Source organism: Heterocephalus glaber, unplaced genomic scaffold (assembly GCF_053883595.1).
Source record: "Heterocephalus glaber isolate CG9 unplaced genomic scaffold, H.glaber_assembly_v1.0 deba00001300, whole genome shotgun sequence".
NCBI lineage: Eukaryota > Metazoa > Chordata > Mammalia > Rodentia > Bathyergidae > Heterocephalus > Heterocephalus glaber.
The window spans coordinates 17630-33257 of record NW_028258247.1 but is presented as its reverse complement, the minus strand read 5'-3'; the positions used below and the strand labels follow the sequence as shown (position 1 = coordinate 33257).

General features: G+C 46.5%; 1 protein-coding gene across 1 annotated transcript in view; it reads left to right on the top strand.

The window, feature by feature from the left end:
* Rnmt (RNA guanine-7 methyltransferase) overlaps positions 1-15628 on the top strand; it is a 208898-nt gene that overhangs the window by 187987 nt on the left and 5283 nt on the right. Inside the window, exons 11-12 of the transcript XR_015451267.1 lie at positions 6261-7257; positions 15481-15558. The gene's annotated coding sequence lies outside the window, so the exon portion shown is untranslated. The remainder of the gene's footprint in view (positions 1-6260; positions 7258-15480; positions 15559-15628) is intronic.

Genomic DNA, 15628 nt, shown 5'->3' with positions numbered 1-15628 from the left:
CGCGCTGGTCCCGGCTTCCTCCCTCCCTGTTCGCCCGCGCTCTGAGCCGCTCTCCTGGCTTCCACACGGTCCTCTGCGTGGCAGTGTCCCCGCTGTCCTGGTCCGGGAGGAGGCCTGTAGGGGGGCCCGCCTCTGCTGGGCTTCTGCGCCCCGGAAGCTCCTCGCTCCCCTGGGTGCCGAAGGGCAGAGCATGCAGAGAGCCCGCGCGGCGACCGACCTTGGTCCCTGAGGTGCTGGGTCCCAGGCTGTGCGGGTGGTTCCAGCCCGGCCTGCCCGGGCCCCAGGAAGCACCGGGTCCCGACTGCAGAGGAGCCCCTTTCCGCCTGGCGGCTACGCGAGTGTGGACACCCACCGGCGAGCCCGGAGCTGGGGCTAGTTTAGTGCGTGGTGATAGGTATGGGTCTAGTTTGAACCTTTGGCCGGTTGAAATGCAGTTGTTCCAGCACCACTTATTAAATAGGCTATCTTTCAGGGAGGAGGATTTTAGAGAAACTCAAAGAAGCTTAGATCACATGACAGCACCCACCACACCACATGACCTAGGAGTCGAGGTCAGGGTCCCCATGACAAGGAGGCACTAGGGATCATGGAACATCTTAGAAAAGAGCCTACAGTCCCAAGAGCTGACGGAGGAAAAGAGGCAGATGGTAGATGTCCAGAGGAAATTGCCAGCACCCTCTTACCACTTAGCTTGGCCACCCAGATCCAGTGCTCCACCACCCTGGCCGTCTCCAGCCCTCGTGCTGGGACCCCCAAAGCAGGAGGTGATCGTGCAGTTGGCCACGTGATTAAAATGTGTGCTAGTGGCCCGAACGGTGGGCGCCAGAGGTTCTTTGCCCTTTTTGTTTCTCCGGGTCCAGATGGAGCCCAGGCAGTCCCAGGGCACCACATTCTTGAACAGCTCCTGTGGAGGAAGACAGCATCCCACGGGCAGAGCCCACCCCAGAGAGTCGATGGCTTCAGCCATCCACAGGCAGGTGGCCGTGGCCTGAGCTGGAGATCAGGAAGCTGCAGCTATGGACAGAGACTTCTGCAAATAGCCGGTTGTCCTCCACTGCCCACTAGTGATGTCCAACTTAGGACCTAGGACCTAGCACTGACGTGAAAATCAGTGGCATTGTCCCCGTGCCCATCCTCCCAAACCTCCAGCACGAGCAGACATCTGAGTCCCGCTCATTCTGAGGTATTGTCTTCTTTCCAACCTCACCTGCCCTCTGCTCCTTTGCCCAGGTCAGTGGCACATTTCCTGGGACAGCTAGGACTGGGGGCTCTGTGTGGGTGTGTGCTGTAGAACCCATGAATCTCAAATGCCTACAAAGTGATAAGGCTGGCCAGGTCTCCTGGGATGATGGCAAGGTGACACATGCTCCCGCCTGCACCTCAGGGCACTCCCTCCTCGGCCAGTTGGTCTGACTCCCCGCCCTGTTTCCCAATTGTTCAGTCTCAGTTGACATCACAGTCACTGTGTGAAGCGGGCATGTGAGTGCCCTGTCTCTACTGTCGACCTCCACCCAAGGACAGGAGTGGCTTGGGGCTGAGAGACAAGTATAGGGGATGCAGTTGGTAGAAGAAGGAACTTTGATCTGGTAAACTGGGAATGTCAGGACTGAGGAGATCAGTGCGAGAAGGATGGGTGGCCCCCACCCCACCCCACCCCACCGAGCTCAGCTGCTCACTGCACTCATCAAGGTCAGCTGCTCTGCCAGCAGCTTGTGAGAAAAGGCTAAGAGCACCTTCTGCAAGGACCTGTCCTTGTCAGCGGCAGCAGACAGGCAGGAGTGCTGTGGAGCTGGCTTCTGCTTCTCTCCTGTCTCCAGAGGAGGCTCTTTCTCTGGTGCTGGCTCTGGCTGCAGAGCAGGCCCATGGTGTTCTGGACATGGAGCCGGAGCTAGGAGGAGGAAAGCTCAGCAGTGTTAGTCACTTGCCAGTTCCCTGCGGAGCATAGAAAAGACATCCTGGCCATTTGGGGGATTCCGATGCCCAACCAAAAGCCACGAAAGCCTTCCGGACCGCTGTGGCCCTCACCATCTGTTTCGGCCTCGTGGGGCTCTAGATATTCCACCTGAGCAAGGGGAAGGCACAAGGGAGGCTCCATGTCTGCTCCAGGTGAGTTCACTTGCAAGCCGGCCCTTTTGATCTTGATTTGGGGAATGTCCAGTGGATGGTGCCATTCGGACCAGGTTTCCAAACTGGGAGAGGTGGCGCTGGGGTGAGACGAGTGAGCAGCAGAGTCAGAGGCCCGGGCTTTTCTTCCACCCTGCCTCTCTGAGACAGCGTCGTGTCTCGTGTGGTCCTCCGTCCCTCGGTGTAGAGGAAAGCTGACCCCACCCCAAGCCCTCTGTGACTCTCCTAGCCTTGGCTGACGTTGTCCCACTAGGCTAATGCCAACATGGGTTTCCACTTCACACTGATGATCCTTTCTGAGCGAGGCAGGCACAAAACTCTGTGCAGCTGAGCGCTCGGGGCTGGGCTCCAAGCAAAGTAGTCCAAAACAATCCGTACCCTAGCGGGCCGCAATGTTTGCTGTACCTCCAGCCATGAAGTGGGGGATGCGGGGGGGTGGGGTGGGGGTGGGCTGGGGCGGGACAGAGCTCTGACACCTCACAGCCTGCCCCTGTCCAAGCAGGCCCCTTACATACCCTGAGCGCGAGGGGAAGCACTGCCCAGGAGAGGTCACGGCTGGCGCTGACGTCCAGGACGGGCACTGGGCTGCCTCTCTCACATGTGGGTTCCTCCTGAACATTAGCTGGACACATCTGCGACCAGAGCCGAGCCAAGGTCGGAAAAGTGGTCCTTTCTGTGGCTAGACCTTCGGAAAGTGGGAAATTGGCAACAGCTCATCCTCCCCTCTTCTCTGTCTCCCTCCAAGGGGTCAGGACGGGAGACAGCTTCAGAAGGGCACCTAGTTTCCTTGGGTTCTAATACCAAGGAAGTGAGGTGGCATCCTCAAAGTTTCGCTACAGTTAGGGTGAGGAAGTGACTTGGGACCAAGGGGCAAGGTGCAGTTTGGGTTGCGGTTTTTGTTGCGATTTGGTTGAGGTTTAGGAATACATTTAGGGTTCTATTCTGGCTGAGGGTGGGAGATTCAGTGTTAGAAAGTAGGCCTGCAGTTTACATTGTTGTTTATTTTTATTGTGCAGTTCACAATCCTTTGAGGAGTGCCTACACGTACATAACAGAGCTTGAAGGGCCGGGGATTTAGCTCAGTGGCACCATGCCTGCCTCACCAGCACAAGGTCCTGACTTCAATCCCTGGTACCAAAAGAAAGAAAAACCAAAAATGCCAAAACAACAACAACTCATAGTACAGCTTATATATATGATGAGTTTTAGATTTATATACAATTAAGATGGCCACCCAGTTCTTCCATTTCCTGTTCTTAATGTCATCCCTTAGTCTAGTACATCCTGTAGAAGGAGTGAGCAAATATTGATGTACAATTACTAACTAAGATCCACCTTCACCACTTGCTCTCCACAACAATCTGCCGTCCCGTCCGGGCTGCCACATTGCATTTCATTGTTGCATCCCTCAGACGCCTCTTGGCTGATGTTTTCGCAATTTTTCCTTTTTTCGTTTTGTATGAGCTGACAGTTTGGCGGATGACTGAGCTGATATCTTAGAGAACGTCCCTCAATTGAAGTTTTCCTGATGTTTCCTTCCTGATTAGACGAGGGTTACATGTTTGGGTGCGTGGCTTACCGCAGGTGTTCCATGTCCCTGACTGCACCCTCATCCTGGGTTCTCCAGTGCACCTTTGGCTTAACTCTCACAGCTGCATGCACTGCCCTCTCAGGGACACCCAGCCTGGCCTGCCAGGCCTTCTTTTGAAATTTGGGTGGAAGCCTTCCTGACTCAACGCTTGCGTTCTGCATACCTATGAAAACAGGACCCTGTAGATGACACAAAGTTCTACCACTGGCTCCAAGCAGTCCTTAGGCCTTTGTGCATCATGGCCGCAGAAGCATCCATGGGCCTGGATGGCTGAGCACGGTGAACTGAATGAATCCCAGGGAACCCGCCGAGGTGGCCCTTCTCAAGCAGGGTGCCCTGGGGCTCTCCTCTCCAAACAAAGTCTTTCCCTTTTGCAACTGTGAGCCTTGGAAAGGTTGGGCCTTGTGAGTTCCTTATATGTCTTCAGGACATCTTTTCCATTGTCCTATTGTAAAGTACTTGGATTCTTTTTAATGCTAATCTTTGATCCACCAGGCTGTCCATTGCTCCATCTTTACAGGCCTTTCTTGGGGGGCGGGGGGGGGGACTGAAAAGTTTTTAAATGGGCTTTTGCTCCTCATTTTCAGCACAAACCTGGCTCAAAGTAGCAAGCAGCATCCATGCTACAGCCTGATATTTAGGCTACCTTGATATTTTCTCCATCAGATGAATGATTCTTCCACCCTTAGTATCAGTCTCACACAAATCTCAGGACACGAACACAATACAGTCCTATTTTCTGCTGGGGCACAACACACATGGCCTGGATCCAACTGCCACTGGCATCCTTCTTCTCAACTGAAACCTCCTAAGTCTGGCCTTTCTCATCTGCAATCTCTCTGCACTCTGGTCTTCTGAGCTCGGACCAGAATCTTCCATCAAGCTCAGATTAGAGCATTCTAGGGCTGCTTCTCCGGCTGGCATCTCCAAACCTTTCCAAACTGCTGTGGACCACTTCCACAGGCCTGTGAACCACCTGGTGAGGTACAGTCGCTGCAGTGACCAGCAGACTTCTTGTACCAACATCTGTAGCACCCACTTTCTTGTCCCTGAACACAATACTCAGCACTACACATTAAGGGAAGAGAGGTTTGTTTCAGCTCACATTTCAGTTCCTAGGTAGCTAGTTCCGGGATGGCGGGATGGCACGTCAGAGGGGCACATTGATAGAAATGCTGCTTGCCTGGTGGAGGCCAGGAGGCACATGGTAAAGTGTGGGCCAGGGAGCAAGATACACCCTCCCAGGTCACACCCGCGCTGACCCACCTCTTCCAACCAGGCCCACATCCTGACACCAAGCCTGGCGTAGCACCCCCATCACCCAGTCACCCTCTGGAAGCCCTCACCTCTGGGTGCAAGGGGCTTGAGGGGGACATCCAGATAGTTTCCATAAAAGGATGCAATTTCTGATAAGTGATCTAGAAGTGTTATAAGAAATCTATGAAATATTTAGAGCAAAAACCCTTACAATTTATTGAAGACAATTTTCTTTTCAGTAATGCACGTTATGATGGACAGAATGGGAGTTAGTACTGATGATGAGTCTTCATTTTAATGTTTTGCTCCAATACCCTGTCCTGTTTGCAGGAGTAGTTTGGTCCTTGAAGTATTTATAACTGTGGAATGAGTGCACAGATGGGTTTCTGAACTGTGTTTCGTTCCTCATTTCTCTTTTGGTCACTTGTACCTGCATCAGCAGTAGATATGAATTTCACGGAAGCATTGAATAGTGATAATCAAGAATAGTGTGGCTATCAGGGCTATTTCAGCTTAGGTGATCTCAGACCGAATCAGGTGTGGATGTCAAGGATGTGTGTATGTGACATGTGTTTCACACCTAAATGTTTGAATTAGAAATGCAACAAAGAATGGAAGCTGGGACTGTATCGGGTGAGGATTTAGGCAACGTAATGTCTGAGGAAGAGGATGGGATGTGTACGTTTATGCCCAGGGACAGTTGGAACCCTGTAACAGACACTTTTTGTCACGCACAGTTGTAGGAACATGGCAGCTCATTTTGGGAGAACACCTCCACCTTCAACCCAAGACCTCCATTGTGTACATTTGGGAGGGGATTTTGTTTGGGTTAAACCCCAATGAGGATAGTCATTTCCATGGTTATCCAGGTTGGTTATGAATAAATCCTTTACACAAACCCAATCAGAACAAACGTGAAGAATGTTATTTGAAATGATGTAAATGAGAGCCTTCTCATCTTGGGAAATCATCTGAGAGCTGCTACGGCCCGCCCGAGGGAAGCCTGGAATAGATAAGAGAAGGTATGCTTAAGAACCCAGAAGTGGAGCCAGGTCTGAGGAAGGAGAACAACACAGTGAATGCTGGAAGTTTGTTAATCCTTCCTGAAGTCAGATGTCAGAATTGAACGAACAAACCAGCTTTTTGTTGCTTAAGGCTTTCAAATTTATTTCTCACATTTAGCCTGAAATATGGTTAAATGATATGGGTCCCAAATTCGGCCATAACAGATGAATGAATGAATTATGGGTGACGTTATTAAAAGAAATCACTTTCAAATTTATTCCAGGTGAAAAGGATGCACATGCTGCTGTTGGGATGGGAGAGCCCAATGCCTGTTGTGCCTACGAGGAAGAAAAGAAGGGGCAAGCTAAAGTGGGCTGACTAAGGCTGAGGAACCTCTGCTAGGACACTTGCCATGGCTGAAGAGAAAGGCCGAGGCAACGGATGGACACGGGTATGAACGGCCAAAGACTTTTGCCATGGAGACGGCCAGGCCCTGAGCTGACAGCAAGCGATATTGTCAGTGTCTTGAGATCAGCAAAGCAGCAGAGGTCTTGGGGCAGAAGGACTGCAGCTTGCAGACTAAGACAGCCCTACACACCAGTGAGGTCACAATGGACCGCCCTTGCTAGCTGGGGAAGAAATCCCACGAGGACAGGACATGACTGGGCGCTGTGTGGTGGCTGAGCAGCAGGGGAGTCAGGCCCTCCCAGAGACTGGTCGAGCCTTTCTAGAGCTCTTGGAAGGATCACGACCCCACGGGTCTTGCCAGGTCAGGAGCTCTAGTGTGGCTCAGGTGGGCCCACACCCTCAGGCCGAGGTGGGCACAGATCCGGCCGGGAAGCTGCCGGGGCCTTGTGGAGAGCGTCGGATACAGGCAGAGCCACTCCTGCACCCACACACCATACTGTTTTTGACCACACACCTGGGGCAGGGGCCTAGACCCTTCCAGGACTCACCGGGGGCTGCCCCACCGCGTCTCCAGGACCTCCCCAAGAGCCAAGGTTGGACCTGCCCCCGAGAGAGAGGTGTCACTCATGTGCCGTGCAGGTGTCAAGGGCAGGACCTCGAGGGGAGTGACTTGGTCACCGAGACACGAGACACGATACGGGACACACACAAGTTAACCGAGGAGAGGTTTATCTCGGCTCGCACTTGGTAGAGGTTTCAGTCCCCAGTCAGCAGCTCGAAGGCAGCGCGGCATGGCAGAGGGGCCTGGCAGACAGAAAGCAGAGTCCAGGGAGCAGAGGCAGCGAGATGAAGGCTTCCAGGCCCTGAACCAGGTGATTTCTCTCAGCCCAGATCCCACCTCCTGACAACCCAGGTGTACCACGCCCATGACGCAGTCACCTCCCAGGGGCGGCCTGTGAGTGCGTGAGGCTCTGTGGACAGGTAGCTCTAAACTGTCCCCGAGGGAGAGGGATGGGAGGGCGACCTTGGGGGCAGGAGGAGGGGCGCGCCTCCCTGCAGGTCAGCTTCCCAAGCTGGAGCTCTCTCCTCCCGGGACCAGAGCAGGCGGGGCGTGCAGTGACACCGAGTGGCCACCGGAGGGCAGCAAAGCCCTGCGCTGAGATCACGCACTGAGGTTGCCAGGGGCCCCAGCTCTGCCAGGATTGTATGAGGATGCGTAGCACAAAGAGAATATGTTCGTACATTCGTGCTTATTTCTACCACCTTATTCTGTCTTCCTCTCTGTCTTGCTTCCTCTAAGTAGGCTTGAGGCTTTTCGTTATTTCTTCAGAAGTGATTCACCTCACTGTTTCTTTTTCAGAGAGAGAGAGAGAGAGAGAGAGAGAGAGAGAGAGAGAGAACGTCTTGCTCAGTGTCCCAGATCTGAGATTGCTGGGAAGCACCACCACGCCTGACTTTTCCTTTTCTCTTGCAGTTAGGAGTGATGTGATGCATCTGGTTTCTGGTTTTCCCCCAGTGACCGTAGAAATCACACCCTGAACTTTTGCTTGTTCAATTCAGGTCTTTAAATTTCTTGATTAACTTTTGTTTGGAAAAGTTTTAGCTTCCAGGAAAACTGAGAGAATGCTGGCCTGGCACAGCTCAGAGCGAGGGCGGGGACCTAGGCTCCCCAGAGGGCAGAGCATCTCCATCAAGCACTGGGGACTCCTCTGCATAGGAGGACCCTCCCCTTTCCCGGTTATCTGATGGTTTGTTCCTGGGGCCACAGTGACGCCCCGCTGGGATCCTTGCCCTGAGGGCTCCACTGGGCACCTGAGCTGAGCTCCAGAGTGGCACAGGCGGGTCTCAAGTGAGCTGTTCGCCGCCCTGGCGCTCTGCCTTCCTGTGGCCCGGGGCCTTCCACACGTCCTGAGACAGGCGCTTCCTTCTTTGTCCGGAAGGCCTCTCTGGGACCCCCGGCTGTGCTGACAGGGACAGTGAATTCCGGGCCACGCTGGTCCCGGCTTCCCTGTGCCTGGATGGCTGAGCACTGTTATTGCTCTTTTCATTGCTTCATGATGTTCCATTGTATGACTGTACTAATGTTTGTTCATCCGCTCACTTATTGATAGCCTTTGGTTGTTTCTAGTTTCTGGCGTTTTATTTCTCCTACATGTTTTGTAGAGTGTATCTTGCTGGGAATCGGTCCATTTCATTTAAATGATCAGATTTGTGACATAGTGTAGCTGACCCACCTCACCGGCCAAGTCAAGCCTTCTACTGGGACCTAGACCTGGTACTTTGTTCTTCTTGACCTGGGGGCAAGCAAGGATGAAAGACAAAGAGACGTGAATCAGTTTAACTTTGGGCTTCCAGGGGGTTCTTGCCTCTTAGGAGCCCCAGCACCTGGCTCATCTTGGATTCATTCACCGAAACACTGGTACAAGCAATCAAAGTAGCACAAGGTTCATCTGCTTTCCAATATCCACTAGTACATACTCCGGTAAACGACTTAATCTTAGGTGTTCTGGCTTTTCCCTGGAACCCGCAATATGGAGTCACCCTGAGTGCAGCCTTTCTCCTTTGTGCTCAGAGAGGCCAGTTAGGCCTCGCTTCTCTGGTCTCTGACAGCATAGAGTTGTTCAGAATACTCTTACTTATCTTCTTCATTTCAATGAGCTCAGTATTGATGTCCTCTCTTGTTTGTGATATTAGTAATTGACCTCTTTCTCTCTTTGTCTTGATTAGCCTGGTTAGGATTTATCGATTTCATTGATCTTCAAAGAACCATATTCTGGGTTTAGCAATATTTAAAATTTTTTAAACTTTTCAATTGTATTGATTTATGCAATAATTGTTATTGTTTTTTTTTTTCTCTTTCATTTGCATTCATTGTATTTCTTTCTTTATTTTGGTACCGGGGATCGAACTTGGGACCTTGCACTTGTGAGGCAGGTGGCGGAACCACTGAGCTAAATCCCCGGCCCTTGCATTCATTTTATATTGCTCTCATTTGTGTAGCTTCCTAGAGGGGAAGCTTAGATTACTGTTTCTTTTTTTCTAACACTATGCTTTCAATGTTATCAATTTTCCTCTATGCACTGGTTTTACTGCCTTCAACATATTTTGATAATTTGTGTGCTCATCATTTACTTTAAAATATTTTAAAGTTTCTTGAGACTCTCCTGATGAATGTTATTTGGAAGTGTGTTACAGTCTAAATATTTTGGGAATTTTCTAGCTATGTTTCTATTCTTGATATCGAGCTTAATTTCACTGTAGTACAAGAACAAACTATGGTTTGTTAACATCCGTCCTGTGGCCTAGAATGGGGTCTGTCTTAGGAAATGTTCCCTGTGAGCTTCAAGAGAATCTGTTCTGCTTTGTTGGATGAAGTATTTATTAAACGTCAGTAACGTCCAATGAATTGATGGTGGCCTTTCATTCAACTATGCACTTCCAGTTTTTCTTTCAGCTGCATCTATCAATTACTGATTGAAGAGTGTTGAAGTTTCCAACTATAATAATGTATGTGTCTATTTCTTCTGGTAGCTCTAACGGTCTTTTGTCCCCACATATTTTGATAATCAGTTGTTCAGGTGCATGTATGTTAAGATTTACTATGCCTTCTTGGAGAGCTGACTCCATTTATCATTATCTAGTACAATTCTTTATCCCTGAATCTTTCTTGAAGTCTGCTTTGTCTGAAATTGATATTGCTAGTTCAGATTTCATTTGGTTGTGTTGCCATGGTATATCATCTTTCTCTATCCTTCCGCTTTTACTTATGTAAAATGCAATTATGTAGAATAGAAAAGCTTTACTTGAATTGTTTTCAAAAGTACACTCTGACAATCTTTACGTTTAAATTGGTATATTTAGGTAATTCAGATTAACAATAATCATTGATCTAGCTCACTTAATCTCTACCGTGCTTGTGTTTTCTAGTCATGACAGTCTTATGTTTCTTCAAAAATCTTCCCTCGTTTTTCTTTTGTTTCTTTGTTAATGTTTAAATTTTAAGTTCTTTTATTGGTACATTGCAGGTATATGATTCATTTCCATTTATCATTGGGTGTTTGTACCTGTACATGATGTATCTTGGTTCTTATTTTTCTCCCCCATTACCTGTGTGCCCTTCACCCCCTCCACCCTTCCCTATTTACATAGACATCACTTCCATTTATGTTTTCTTTTCTCATAGTTTTTCCTTTCCCTCTTTGTCTTTCCCATTCCTCTCCCTTCACCCCTTCGTCTTTGGAGCTTTTTTCCTAGTTCAAATGGTCCATTATCCATTTATTCACTTTAACCCTTGCTTACACTATCAGTTTGTCACACTAGCCAAAGTATTTGCGATTTACACATGTGCGTCCTATTTGTTTCCCTTAAGAGCATGGCCTTGATATACATCCATTTAGCTAGAAATGACTCTCCTTTTTCATTCTTTATGGCTTTTATTAAAAATCCGCACATTTTCTTTATCCATTTTCCAGTTGATGGCCACTTGGGCTGCCTCCAAGCTTTAGCTATTACAAACTGTGCCGCTAGGAACATGGGGTCACATATATCACTGTGGTATGATTCTTTTAATTCTTTGGGGAAGATACCCAGCAGGGGACTATCTGGGTCAAATGGGACCTCTGGCCCTAGTTCTTTGAGGTATCTCCATACTGATTTCCACCGTGGCTGCTCCAGTCTACACTCCCACCAGCAGTGGAGAATTGTTCCTTTCTCCCCACATCCCTGCCAGCATTTGTGATTGGATGATTTCTTGATAGCAGCCATTCTTTGTGGTGTGAGGTGGAATCTCAGTGTTGTTTTCATCTGCATCTCTTGAATGATGAGTGATGTTGAACAGTTTTTCATATATTCGTTTGCTGCTTTTACTTCTTTGAGACATGTCTGTTCCCTTCATGTGCCCATGTTTGAATTGGGTCTTTGAATCTGGGGGGTCAGATTCTTTTCAGTTCTTTATATATTCTAGAGAGCAGTCCTTCTGTCATTTTTCTTGACTTGTTTCTTTAATGAATACATTTTCTCTCTTCACTTTGCATAGCAATTATACCTTTTAAAAATGTTTGTGTGGGGCAAGGATTTAGATCAGTGGTTTTGCCGCCTGCTGCGCAAGTGCAGGGACCAGAGTTCAATCCCCAGTACCAAAAAGAAATATTAAATAAATAAAAATTTAAAAAAAGTGTTAGTGCTTGGCATAGAGTTTGCAATATATATTTACAGCTTATCTAAGACCACCAAGTCTAACTTGTTCGTTTCAAAATACAGTATACTGCTTCTCTGCTAACATAGGTACCTTATAGCGGAGCAGTCTCCATTCCCCCGTGCTACTGCTCCCTATGCCAGTGGTGGCAAACCTATGGCACTTGTGCTGCAGCAGGCTGTTTGTATCACTGAAAGCTATAAAAGTTTCACCATCCCTGCCACTGTTGCTGTCACCGATTCCACTCATTCATAAATTATATGCACCCAATATAGTGTTGCTACTATTACTTTGAGCAGTTGTCTAATAGGTTAAGAATAAAATGTTCTATTTTACCTTTCTTTATTCCTCTCCAATGCCCTTTCTTTCTCCCTTCCCTTGTTACTGTCCGCCTCTCCCCACCTCTTCCCCCCCCCTCCTGTCTTTCTTCCTTCTACCTTCCTTAATTCCTTCTTTCTTTTCTGCTTCCTTGGTCGCTTTCTTGTCATATTTGATTTCTATCTCTAAAGAACTTATTGGAACATTTCTTGTCTAGCATATCTGTTGGCATTACATTTCTTCAGTTGTTATTTGAAAAAGACATTTTTCTTTATGTCAGAAATAAAGTTTGGTGTACAAAGAATTTTAGGATTTTACGGATGGATTATTTGTTTCAACACCTCACATATTTTCCTGCATTCTCTTCTTGCTTACATGATTTCTGAGAACGCTGGTGTAATTCTTACCTTTTTCTTTCCATAGGTAAAGTCTTATCTCCCTCCTTTTTACAAGATTTTCTTTGTTTTTGATTTTTACACATTGAATTCGATACGTGTACTTATAATTTTTTCTGTATTTACCTTGCTTGTTGTTGTAAAGGCTCTTGAACCTGAGATTTGGTGTGTGTCCTTCATTTTAGAAAATTCTGAGCTACTATTACTTCAGTTATTTTGTGTGTTCCTCTCTTCTAGAGTTCCCATTCATGTTATGCCTTTTGTAATTGTCCCACAATTCTTGAATGTTCTGGGGGTTTTTTTTGTTCTTTTGTTTTCTCTTTGTCTTTCAGCCTAGGGTGTTTCTGTTGACTTATCATCCAGCTCATTGATCTTTTCCCCAGTCATTTCTAACCTGATCATCCTTCAAGGCATTCTTCATTTCTGCCACAATGTTCTTTTTGTATCTCCCGTTCCCTTTTGATTGTTTGTTAGAGGTTCTATTTCTTTTTGATTATGTTACTGAACTGTTCTTTTTTATAGGTATTAATTTTAGGGTATAGTAGTTTTTAAAAAGGCTGGTTTTCATTGCGGAATTTTCATACAGGCCTATAACATATTTTGATCATATCTACCCCCCTATTACCCTGCCTCACACCTACTTCTTCCTCTTCTTTATTCCCTTTCTCTGGTCAAGTAGTGTCCCTCCTGCTTTCATGTCCATTTTTTAGAAATCCATGTACTTATTTTCTCAGTCTGGCTTATTTCAGTTAATGTGATGGTCTTTATGTCCATCGGCCACCGGAGGGCAGCAAAGCCCTGTGCTGAGATCAGGCCCTGAGGTTGCCAGTTGCCCCAGCTCTGCCAGGACTTTATGAGGATGCGTAGCATAAAGAGAATATGTTCGTATATTTGTGCTTATTTCTACCACCTTATTCTGTCTTCCTCTCTCTCTTGCTTTCTCTAAGTAGGCTTGAAGCTTTTCGTTGTTTCTTCAGAAGTAATTCACCTCACTGTTTCTTTTCAGAGAGAAGGAGCGAGACTGAGAGAGAGAGAGAAATAGAGAGAGAGAGAGAGAGAGAGAGTGTGTATATGATATGGTTTCTCTTATATAAGAAACCCGAAATATAACTAAAGGGGAAAATAAAATAAAAATCAGAGAGATAGATCTTTTGCCAAAGGGAGAGGGACAAAGAGATGAATGGAGGAGAAAAAGGATGAAGTGAAAGGAATGGAAAATGAATGAAAATATGTTATGTACATGTACCAACTCCCCACGAGAAATTCAATCATTATGTAGTGCAATAATGTGTTAAGAAAACTTAATAGAAATGAAAAATGACTGGATATCAAATTGCAGTGTGTGTTCCTAGGTGGGCTCTTTAATCCGGCAGATAAACTGCCATAAAAAAACCCCTCTATTGAAGTTCTCTTACAGCCTAGTTGAACTTTTAGGACTCTACCCGTTGATGTCAAGGCATTTCTTTGTGCCTCCTTCAGTACTTCTTCCTCCACATGGGCACTCTTGGGTACCTGCGCCACAATGGGCGTGTGTCGTAAGAACATCCGGGCACTTCCCAACTTGCGCGCACTTGGCGACCGTTAGCAGCACCTTCCCTTGCGGCTGCGTCGCCCAACTGCGGACTGCGGCGGTGGAGTCTCAGTCCTGGGAGAGGTTTCTCAAACTGACGTATGTAAAAAATGTGATTGAGGCCCAGTCCTCCAGACCCCTCTGTACTGAACAAGCTTTGCGGGCTTTGCCTCCTCACGTTTCCGTTTGTTCCTTTCGTTCGGCTGTAGGTTGGAAGGGAGGGAAGTGGTCTGGCCCTCAAGAGCACCATGTTATGCTCTCTCCTGGTGGTACAGCTTTCCGCAGGTCCAGACTCAGAGCGGGGGAGGTTTTCCCCAAGACTATGTCCTAGCAGGCTTAGAAAAAGCAAGTAGAGCCACAGAGTAGACATTCAGTGTATGGGTTATTGGCATGTTTAAAAGATTCCAGAACAAACGGAAGTTTTTTTAAAGTTGAGGGAAAATATTAAATGGTCGGTTTGAAAAGACCTAGCCCTAGCCAAAGTAAAACTGACAGATCTATCCAGGACCAGGGTATAAGCAACCTATGTTTTAAATTTTGAAGGTAGGGGCCGGGGTTAGTGCAACGGTGCTGCACCTGCCTGGCAAGCACAAGGTCCTGAGTTCAATTCTTGGTACAAAAAAAAAAAAATTCAATGGTTAAAAAATGTCAAAGGTTCTCCGAAAGAATAAAAACATTAAAAAGGAAAAATTATATAAGGCTTTGGTTGAGTGTCACAGGGTAGAGAACTCACAAGACTCTCACTGTGCATGTGTGTGTAATAGTGTGTAATATTTTTAAGGGGAAACCAATAATGATTAAGTCATGTATGAAAGCCTCAATTAATTATACAAGAGATAAGAAACTCCCTCCCTCTGATAAAATTAACTCCTAGATGCGCTACAAATATCTGAAAGATTAATAAAAATTTTTGAGGTACTGGTGCATGGTAGAAGTCCTGATGGTGAGGATAACATTGAAATTAGGATGTAAGTCCAAAACGACTATTTTAAATGTTTTAAAAGCATTACAAACATTAAAACCCAGCAGTTTGCCACACTAATAAATGTCTGGAAGTGCACAGGCACCACTTTGAGCACCTCTTGTAATGGTAGAGGCCAAAGGTAACTTACATTAATCTCATGATGTCTCTATAAATTGAGTATTAAAATATATATTTTTTTCTGAAGTATGTATACATTTTTTTGGTGGACTATAGGTGAAAACATCATGTTGTACACTTTAAATATGTATAATACAAGCATGAATGTTTCTAAGAACTTTTACTTGTGATTGAAACATTTTAACTATATGAAAGACATTTAAAAATACACACATATATGCAATTCCAGTATCTCAGTGACATAATTTCTCATTTGTTTGAAATCTTTTAATATTTTTATCCATATGAACATATTGTTAAGTTGATAAAACTATATTTTATGCACTTATACATTTTACAGATTTTGTAACAATAATTTGGAACTATGCCTCCTTTTTCACTTTTTTGTAGAATTTTTAAGAGCTGTGTTACATCCACTGTATTTGTATATTACATATTTTATTTCTTCATTTTCTTATTACTAGATGCCAGTGCTATTTTTTGAAATTATAAATAACTCTGCTCTATGCCACACAGAGGGGTGCCTATAATCCTAGAATCAAGAGGCTGAGACAGGAGGATTTTGGAGAGTGCAGCACCAGTCTGAGCGACATAGTAAGTATAAGGCCATTTTAGATTACATCACAAGATCCTATCTCAAAAAACAAAGCAAAGAGGGCCAGGG